Here is an 11,043-nt window from a genome sequence, read left to right as displayed (position 1 = left end):
CAGACGCCGCGGGCAGCGCAGGGACCCCAGCCGGGCGGCGCGGGGCGGAGCCAGGGCCCGGGGCGCCTCGGCTGTCCCAGGGCTTGCGCGAGCCGGGCTTCCAGCTCGGGATCCCAAACGGTGGGTTTCCACAGGTCACTTCTCCCTGAAACGCGGCCCCCACCCAGAGCTGCAAGATGGGGACGCACACCGGGTGCCTGGTGCGCTCCGTGGTTGCCCATCCCCAAAACTGCAACGGAGAAACAACCAGCTCTCACTCAAGGCATGGCAAAGGACGGGGGTGAGGCTGGGGCGGACTCCACGAGTGAGTTCGGAGGTTCTTCAACCCGAGGGAATTGTGGTTACTCTGATAGGGTTGAGAAGGTCACAAGTTCTGTCTGGACCGCGGGACAGGAAGTCGTGCTGTTCGCCCCCAGAAGAACTCATAGGCGTCCCTGCACTTTGTCACCAAATCTTCTAACAGTCTTATCGCCCCCTTGCCTGGATGAGTGGCTGGAGCTTTCAAAGGCTAATTGACATCTTGCTCTCCAACTGAGTTGAGAGTCTCAGAGGCTGGGGCAACTTTTCACCAGTAGAAAGCGTTTGGTCCAGAATTCAACCCAGTCGGATTCTATACAGGGCACTGCTAGCCAGACCACTCTTCGAAATCCACTTTGGCAGGGGCAGCTGAGAGAGCAAGTACCTTGAAGGGGAAGGAAATCTCTCCAGCGCATGGTGCTCCCTCTCCGCTTCCCACGCTGTGAGCTCTGTGAACCAGGGCTGGCCTTGGCTCAAGGCAATCTAACCTGTTTTAAACTCAAACTGCTTGTGGGCTGAGGGTCTCCCGAGAGGCCACAGCTCTAGAGAGCTCAGGTCCCTTCAGTACACAGCCCACTGTAACTCATATTGTGTGAGAGGGAGTGCCCCCTAGAGGTGCCCAGCTGTTATAGATCCAAGAGAGATGGGCATCTCCAGTTCCTTGTACCAAAGTAGTTGTTTTGACACCTTATAAAACATATCGATTAATGCACTACAGAAAAAGTATTCATAGTAAAGAAAGACTTATTCAAAGATTTATCCTTGCATGCATTCCACTCCAGTTGGCTCAATATTATTTTATTTATAAATGTAGAGTCCTCAATTCCATGACCAAGAAGTAGAAAGAAGTGGTGCCTGCCATTCAAAAGGCAAACGAGTTTTAAGAGGAAATGACTACAGGATAATGTTGTAGGATATAGTTTGGGTGAATGAGATTTGAGAGACGATGGGAATTCTGAGATCTCTACATTAGAATGGATCCAGTGTTGATGAAATCCAGGCCATTACAAAGCTGGTAAAGAATGGGCAGACAACTCTACAAAGGCATGAAAGTCTGTGAAACCAAGAGTTTGAGGAAATCGGTGGGTCACTTCTTTGCATCATTAACCTGTCGAGTACAAGGTGCAGAAGGAAGAGTGAATCCCATGCCAAAATAAAATTGCCTTTTGGTTGGGAGGAGTGAAAGACCAATAGCATTGAAAAATTTAAGAAGATGCTATAGCTATAATAGTGGGAATCTAGATAACAATAAATACTAGGAACCAGAAAAAGATGGAAAATCAGTATTCTGTAAATGATTCTGGTGGATTGTAGAACCCAGTTCCTTTTCTTAACCGCCGAGTGCCAGGGAGAGACACACAAGGATGTCAGCAGGAAACAGACAAGGGGTAGTTAGACTGAGAAGGTACAAAGAAGTGGGAAAGAGGATATTGTAGGAATTATCACCAATAAACCAAGAGCTTGCACAGACAACATCTGAGTTTCAGAGTAAACCCATGTATGGGAATCATGGCATTGCTTCTTATCAGCTGTTCTTAGACAAGTTCCTTGATTTATTTAAATCTCAGATTTCCTCATTTGTGAAATAAGAACACTTCCTTTGAAATGCTGTTGGCCCACCAGATGACATAATGCGTGGAGCACCTAATTGGATACATTTGTCAGACAAATGTGTGCTCAGTGTGTGTCTGCTGGGTTTTTGCTCCTGCGCCTGTGCTCAGGCCTCACTGAACTCTTGGCGTGATGAAGCATCAGACACATGAACTGATGAGCATCAGATAATGGGCCTTGCGGAACATATAAACACCAAAATCAATCACAGGCATTCAGTATTGGTTCTCTTTACTCTGAGAAGGACATGAGCCACAGTAGAAGCAAAAGGACATACAGTTTCCTAAAGTACCTTTTCCACTAATAATTTTGTTTCTAAGGACCAGGGACAACAGAGTGGCAAACTTGACAAAACCCTAAAATTTCAAGATTAGACAAAGCCGTACAACTTTTCTCCCCAAACCTCCAACACAAAATCCACTGCCATCACACGTGTGCTTCACTGAGGTTTTTGGTACAAAGTAGGGGTAGCAGGACAGCATGATACTCAAATAATCCTTGTTTGAAGAAAGTATTTAATCATTTTTTTTTTTTTTAACTTCAGGAATGAAGGTGTAACAGAGAGGATGCCGGTGTTGGACCAGGAGCTTTGGGAAAGTAATACTCGTCTCTGAGTCTCAGCTTTCTCATAAGAAAGAGGCTTTGATGATGGATAGTTGATCTCAAGATCATCAGAGGCTCCAAAAAGGAAAATTTCTTGGGACACATTTGCACATGGGTTATCCTATTGTATGCTTCAGTGTGGACCCTCATCTCCTGCAGGGGACTGCCTGTAAGCAAGCTCCTGATCGTAATGACGGAAAACCCGGCTGTCACTACCAGTGGTGATGCTGAGAATTAAGTCCTGAAAATGCTTTCAACAATGCATGGTCCCTCGTCTTCCAGAACCTCTTTCCTAGAAAGTCGACTGTCCTCCTATCAAGTCCTACCACCTTTCATCTAACATTGACTCTAGAACTTTCCCCAGAAGCTCTTAACCTAACACAGTGATTGTAAAATATTGAATGTCTACTATTCAAAAACTCCATCCTTGGCACTGTAGAAAACAGGAGACATATCAACTACTATAAATCCTGGAAATAGAACAGACAACAGAGAAAGCAATCAGATAATAGAAACTACTGCAACAATACCACCACCACCAAAAAACAAAACAAAACAAAACAAAAAAACCCAAAACAAAACAAAACAAAAACAAAACAAAACAAAACAAAACAAAACAAAAAAAAAACACCTTAAAATCTTAACACCTTGACACAGTAAAAGCTTGCTTTCTCACTTATTTCATTTTCCAGTGTTTCGACATTTGCTTCCCAGGGTCCTTCCATCTGGTGACTTTCCATAGTATAGAGTCTTGGATCCCCTTGGGTTTCTCTGAGTCCCACTAGCAGACAAGTAATGAGGAAGGGCATGGTGGAGTAACAGCTCTTTGAGGGATCAAGCTTCCAAATGGCACCTATTCCTTGTCTTATCTTCCATTGGCCAGAGCTTAGTCTCAGGAACCCATACAAATAGAATGAAGTCTAGCTCCATGTCCAGGAAAAAAAGAAACAAAGCTGAAAAATTAAAAGCAGCTTGGAGATAAGCTGAGTCCAATGGAGAATCAAAAAAGGAGCTGGCATCCTTTGAGGGTTTCAGAAAAGTGTCTACTTCCAACAAGACTCTGAAAAATCATGGTATCACCTGTTGTCAAAGGGAAAACAATGGCTTTATGTCTTAGTGGGCAGCCATTAAGACAAAGCTAGAAAAATCAGTGAGTACAATCAGTGATGTCTATAATTTTCCAAATTTGAGCTTATTTATAGCCTTTATCTGTTGATAGTAGGAATCCAAAAGAAGATTTATTAATGAAGAACTCAAGATAGCGGACAGGATGCAATGCCATTACCCAAAATTGTATGAGAATACGTTTGCATTATCATTAACTTTAATTGTAGATTTCCTTTTTTTAAAAAGGTGGAATAAAAATAAAAATATGGATCAAGTTCTTATGGTTATTCTCAGTAGTGCAAATATGAAGCTTAATAGGGAAAACTGTATAAAATGTCAGATTCTTGCCTTGCAGCCATCACTGTCTGTTATACTCAGTTAAGGTATCTCCCAATGCACTTGATTATGTATTATCCCACAGAGTTACGTAAACAGAGAATGCTGATTTGTATCAGGTTAAGATCATGCAACCTTGTATTTAACACCCTTCATCTGCTATGTTTTACAATGCACATGAAAAGCTCAGCCTATAATCAGACTCATGGACAGTTCTTGATGTGCTGGAGATTAGTCAACAGAAATAGTAAAACACTTAATGCAGGAATGTATATTTTTGCAATCTCCAATGCAATCAACATTTGAACTTGCTTAATTTTCATTAAATTCAGCTGGTTCCTCTCAGAATCACTTCATTTAAGCAAAGTAATTTTTTTTTTTTTTTTGCAGAAACTAAGGATTTCCACTTAAGATCCATGAACATTTTGTGGACATATCTATGGATTTTTTTTTAAAAAAAAGTTTTCCTATTAATTTCTAGGGATTCTAAACCTGCAGTGGTAACAGCCAGATATGGCAAAGATCTGGGAATCACGTCAAAGGGTAAAAAAACAGTGTGCAGGCTGCCTTTCATTCACCAGATTTGTCCGGTTTGCATACATGGAAAGTCATTTTCCGTTTAAACAGATATCTCACAATCTCTTTAAGTTTCTAAATGAACAGTCAGTCTAAATAAGTCAAAGTCTCCAAACCAAATCAATACTTTTAATATTAGATGGCCCATTAGACTAGCATTTGTGAAAATACACATCACCTGGGGAAACCCATATACCAACATGTGGTGGTGCCTCTTATACTGGGACATAGGTGCTTTAGTTCTGGTTTTCAACTGAGCATTTTACTTACTTTCCACAAGTGCCTCTCTTTATAGGCATCTTGAATTTGCTCGTACCAGTATCAAAATCACTTTTACACTACTTGTGTGGTAATTTAGTCACTAGTGTACTTATCTCTCTCACTTTATAAATTGCTTTACGATGGAAACTAGTTTACTCATCTCTATGCCACTGCAGCATCAAGCAATGTTTTCTTGTGATTGTTTCAAAAATTCATATTGCAGAAATCTACACCTCATAAATTCAAATACTTCCCATTATTATTTCAGTTTTATTCCACAAGACTTCATATCTTGGTAACCTTTAACCCAGTGGAGGCCTTTTTATCATGTAAGAAGCTCTGGCAATTTCCAGAGATATTTTTGCCATCACAACTGGCTGGGGAGTGGGGACAGTGATGCTACTAACTTGGGGTGCACACAGGCAAGGGCTGCTGCTAAACATACACTCTGATACAGCACAGTCCCCACAACCAAGTACCATTGGGCACAAAATATCGCAAGTACTGGGAAACTCAAATTTAGCCTAGCCAAAGGAATAGTCATTGCACAATTTTACCATGTGTCTACTAAGATTTGTTTGTTATTTAAGTGAGAATAGCGGGTACCTCAGTAACTTGTGACGATGACATAATTAGCTTCCTGAGAATTTTAATCACTTCTTCAATGTGTGATTACGTTGCTCCTCAGAACAAATGCCACTTTGGTATATAATTTCTTTTAGCTTCTCAAACACGTATTTCAGACTGCACCCTTTAACTGACCACGTATAGATACAGAGACATATCTACAGTTGCATACACACAATATACACATACACACAGGTAGGAACAGACATTGTGGTGCAGCACATTAAATCACCACTTTTTAAAGATGCCTGAATACCATTTCAGAGTGCCCATTTGAGTCCAGGCTCCTCTGCTTCCAATCTAGCTTCCTGTTAATGCACCTGGGGAAGTAGCAGATGATGGCCAAGTATTAAGACCCCTGACAATCACTTGGGAGAACTGGACAGAGTTTTGGGGCACAGACATTGGCTGTTGTGGGCATCTGGGGAGTGAACCACTGGATGGAAGATTTCTCTATTTCTGTCTCTCCTTCTGTCACTCTGCCTTTCAAATAAGTAAATAAATCTTTAAAGAAAAGACAAAACCACTCCAATCAGTGGACACATAGGGAAAATGCTAAATATTTAATCCAATTGATTACATTTTTACTTTTTTTATACAACAAATTTGCACTTAGTATGGAGACAGAATTCCTAAGTTTTTATCAAATAATATATAAAACATGAGCAAATTTATCTTTAATTTACGATATTATCAAATCATGTTCTCAATTATAGATCTCATTTGTCTTTGTAGCCCTCCAATGTAAGATTCCTTGGAAACTATGTTTTTTATAAAATGTATTATGTTTTTAGTCATAGAATTTAGCTAGCTAGCTTTCTTCCTTTTCTTTTTTTCATCCTCCCTACTTCCCATCTTTCTTTTAAGTAATTGCAATTTAAGAATTCATTTCTATTTTCAGAAAATAAAAGGTATTTTTAATGTTTTGAAGTATCAAATCTGTTAATAACTGATGTATGTGTTGGGGATGGGAGGAGGCAGGCTTTGTCTTATCACCCTTGTGAATGCTGGCATCTATTGAGCTAACCTGGGTTGGTAAGACACATTCCTAGATTGTATCACATGCCCACCATATGAAGTCAAAAGGTCACCCCCTTATTTAATCTAGACCATATGGTCCACATATAAGCTTAATTGTTTTCTTGTTTTCAGCCGTCCTAAATGACAACCATCGGCAAAGTAAAACATCTTTTTGGCACGCTTGGGAAACTCCTGGAAATTTTTCTTTAAAATCTGTTCTTCAGATTATTCAAGAAAACAATTGGTCATATGAAAGATAAATATGAAATACTTCAAGGCCATGAATATAAACTTTGACAGACTCTAACGGAACATACTGGGGGAGGACATAGTAAAATATACTAATTCGTTATTTTATTAGTCTCATGACCTATTTATACTCAGGGATGTATCTAAGTATTACAGGTTAGCCCCTCGCATTACATTTGACAGAAATAACTTTCCAAGGTAACTTGGTACTCACTACAATCGTCCTTATTTTAGCCTATCAGCATAGAAGGTCCCTCTGCCACAGCAGATTTAACAATGCAGAGAAGATGAAAATATCAACTCTACTTTTTCCCTACCACTGTTATTACATTTCTGAGTGATCTAAATTTATTCATCTTAAAGACTAACAATCATACATCTTCCTACATAGAACTATTCTTATTGGTTCACATAGGCTGGCAGAGAGGGTAAGGGGAGGAAGCCACACACAAGCTACCATACACTCACATCCCACACTGGCAGCGAGTTCCATCAAAACTGCTTAAAGTTTTCATAAGCCGCATACGAAGAAATAATTACAATGCTCTCTTTCATGACTTCTTCTGTTAGCAGTGAAGAAAGTAAAAGGTGATACAGGCTTACCTCAAGACAATTACATGGCTCTGAGGAATTTATTGAGGAATGACTAAGCTTTTCCAAAAGAGAATCTTAAACGTAAAATGTGTTAGTTAAAATACTGTCTTAATAAGATATAATAAAGCCTAGGCTTCTAACAATATGTACGTTAAAAGATCAACTTATTACTTTAAAATGGGAATAGTCAGGAAGGGGGAACAGTTCCTATATCAAACTTCAATTAAAAACAAACAAAAATCTGAAGTTGGTTCATTTTTATGTCACTTTCTCTGTAGCAGAAGCAAATAAACAGTATTAAGATGCTGGATCAGAAATTACAAACTGTTCCTGTAATTGTAGTTTCATCACCAAAATGGGAAATCTAAAAATCTTGACCAACTAGCAAATCTGATTTGTCATTTCAAAAGTTGAGAGAAAACATTCATCTTAAAAATTTAACATTTAGCAATTTCCAAGTCATAGACTAATTCATTTAAAATCATCCCTACTTCATAATGTCACATGCTATGATTTCAATGAATCTTTAAAATGACCAGAATATAACTAGAGTTAACCAAAAATATGCAATCATCGCCTCAACTCCTATTAACAAGCAATTCTACAGCACAGTGCAAAATGCTTGTCCACAGATTCTTGCCCAGTCTTTGGCTTCTCCTGCACTCTGTCTGCAGTGTGCTCGCATTTCACACTGTCTTACCCTCCCAGGATGCCAGCGGCTTTGAACTGTCTGAAAAGCCTTCCCTACTCATCTTTCTTTAGGACTCATTTCAAGACACACTTCCTTTGTTCGGTATTCTTGACTATTGCAATCATCAATTTCCCCATCTCTAGGTGTTCCCGGAGTGCTCTGTACATCCATGATAGCATTTATGAAACTATCACAATAACTTGTTAACACACCCACTTCCCCCACCCACACACACATACAAAAACCTTCATCTGTGAACTGTCAGCACTAGATGCTTCATATTTATATAATTATAAAAATTTGAGGGTATTCTTAGAATTCATCTGCTGAAAAAGAGTTTAATGTGAGAACTGAGGGAAACCATTGTAGTGTCTAAATTCAAAGACTATCTTCTCTCTCATTATCTAACCATTTACTGGACATTTAACCACTTTTTAACCTTTACAAATTTATTTTCATGTTATTTGAGAGGCAGACAGAGATTGACATTGAGAGATTCTCCATCTACTGTTTACTCCTCCAATGTCCAGCCAGGTCCATGCCAGGCTGAAGCCAGAAGTCAGATATTCAATCCGGGTATCCCAAGTGGGTGGCAGAAAACCAATCATCCGAGCCATCATCACTGCCTTCCAGGTTGTGCATTAGCAGGAAGCTGGAATCAAGAGAGCCAGGATTGGAATCCAGGCACTTTGACATAGGATGTAAAAGCGATGTCTTAACCACTGTGCCAAATACTTGCCCCCAACATCATTTCTAAGATCTAAAGACAAAAGGCACTAACATTGCATAAAACTAAAAAATTTAAAAACTAAAGTATGTGGAATTTTCAAGGAAAAAAAAAAAAAACATGTCCTTAAAAAGAATGATTCTGTATGTATCAAACACTCCATTTAGGCATTTAATTAAGCCATTTGTTGCATCAAATGTGTTACCATGAACATTTTAATATACACTCCACAGCACCTGTAAATTTTACCTATAAATTGTGAACCCACATTTAGATATTTTTCTGCCACCAATTATTACATGAATTTTTGACAAAATGATTTTTGAATGTGTATTTTATAATTATCAGAAATATTCATTATACCCTTTGTTGTAAATGTCACAAAAGGTATCAATAGTTGGCCACTTTTTTTCTTTTGATGAGGTAGTTCCAGGTTTGGCCCATTTTTTATATATGTCAGATATTAGCAGGTTCCATTCATTACTAAACACTTGCACACCATTCTGGCTTACTTCTTTACACAATGTTTGTGTTTAAAACTCGTCCAAGTGTTTACCAAGCAATTTGGTAGAAAGTCGAATTCACAACCTGACAGGGGCTGCAGCAACTGGGAACAGATGTTCCTGATTCAGACAAGGACTCTTCATATAAAGTTGTCTGCAGAAGGCGTTTTCCTTTGACCAATTATTATACAATAGATGAGTTTGGCAAAGTCATAATATGTAATTAAAGGATGTAAGTCTCCGGGCCACTGACCGATAAGCTAAATGAATACCATGTGATTTATTACTTCTTACAGGTTTATTAAATTCTCCATGAAAATACTGCATTATACTCAATGACACTGTGAACTTGTGAGTATACACAGATGAACCTAACTTACTTTGGGGGAGCTGTCAGTTATAAAATCAGACTGTAGCAGCTCAGAACATGGAATACAATGCTGAAAGCAGCCTCTGAAGTCTCCTATCTAATCTATATGTTTTAGATAGCACTGCAGAGATTCTACAACATTTTCTGGATAAGTTTTCCAAGCGGCTCACAGTGGCTTTAATTAAAGTGAAAATCTGATGGACCCAATAAATCTTAATATAACAGAAATGTGATGTAATATGAATCTCAAAAAAGTCTGAAGGGGCCAGCACCGTGGCACAGTGGGTAAAGCTGCTGCCTTCAGTGACAGTCCCAGCTGTTCCACTTCTGACCCAGTTCTCTGCTCTCTGCTGTCACCTGAGAAAGCAGCAGAAGACGGCCCAAGTCTTTGGGCCCCTGCATGTGTGTGGGAGACCCTGAAAAAGCTGGCTCCTGGCTTCAGATCAGCCCAGCTATGGCCATTGTGGCCACTGTGGCCACTTGGAGAATGAACCAACAGATGTAAGACTTCTTTCTCCCTCTCTCTTGGTCTCTCTGTAACTATGCCTTTCAAATAAATAAATAAATCTTTAAAAAAGAAAGGTTTGAAAGATTTCCCTATCGACCAGACTCAATATTATACTTTAAAACATTCACTATGTGAAATTTATAATTTTAATACCACCTATAGAACAAAACACTAGCAGTGCTTTAAAGTGATCTGGGCGCCAGAATCACTCTGGTTTAATAAAGCCCAAAGTGATTAAAAATCTGAATTAACTTTCCTACCAGCATGTGGCAGAATCAAAAAAACTGCTGAATTTTCGGCTGCAATCCAGGGTACTTTTTTTACTCAAGCTGGCCACACTCCTTCCAGGCTAAACATCTGTAACTATGACTTTCAATCTGGTTGCTGTAATCACACTTCTTTCTTTCTTTCCTTAGACTGAAGGAAAAACCAAAAAATGTTCCAGAAAAATACACTGGCATTTAAAATTTACACTAAAAATGTCTTTTCCTTATTGACTTTTCACAAATTCCCAACATTATTAAAGCAATCAAACTACACAGCATTTGGTGTCCTAGGCCTCTGTCCTTTTCTGATGATGAAAATTGGAAATTAATTGGAGTTAAGAAATATTTTTATTGTGTAAAGTATAAATACAAGTAATTTTTTAAAAACTTTATTTTAACACCTAATACAATTCGAATTTAAGGATTACTTGCACAAAAAAATAAACACATTTGGTATAAAAATGTATCACTTTAACACCCTTTCCCCTCCCACCCCCACCCCCTCCCTCATGAACTGCACTCTATCTGGATGCAGAAACATATAAAGACTAATGGCACAAATTTGTTTTTATCTACAGGAGTTTCTGTTTATGTACCCAGGTACTCTAGAGGACACCAGCCCACTTTATCACATGAACCACTTCCTTCAGCCCGCTGAATTAGTTTCACAAAGAAACAAAGCTTATTATAAAGGCAT

This window comes from Oryctolagus cuniculus, chromosome 3 (genome assembly GCF_964237555.1).
Source record: "Oryctolagus cuniculus chromosome 3, mOryCun1.1, whole genome shotgun sequence".
In the NCBI taxonomy this organism is placed as follows: domain Eukaryota; kingdom Metazoa; phylum Chordata; class Mammalia; order Lagomorpha; family Leporidae; genus Oryctolagus; species Oryctolagus cuniculus.
Note: the sequence above shows the minus strand (reverse complement) of the source record.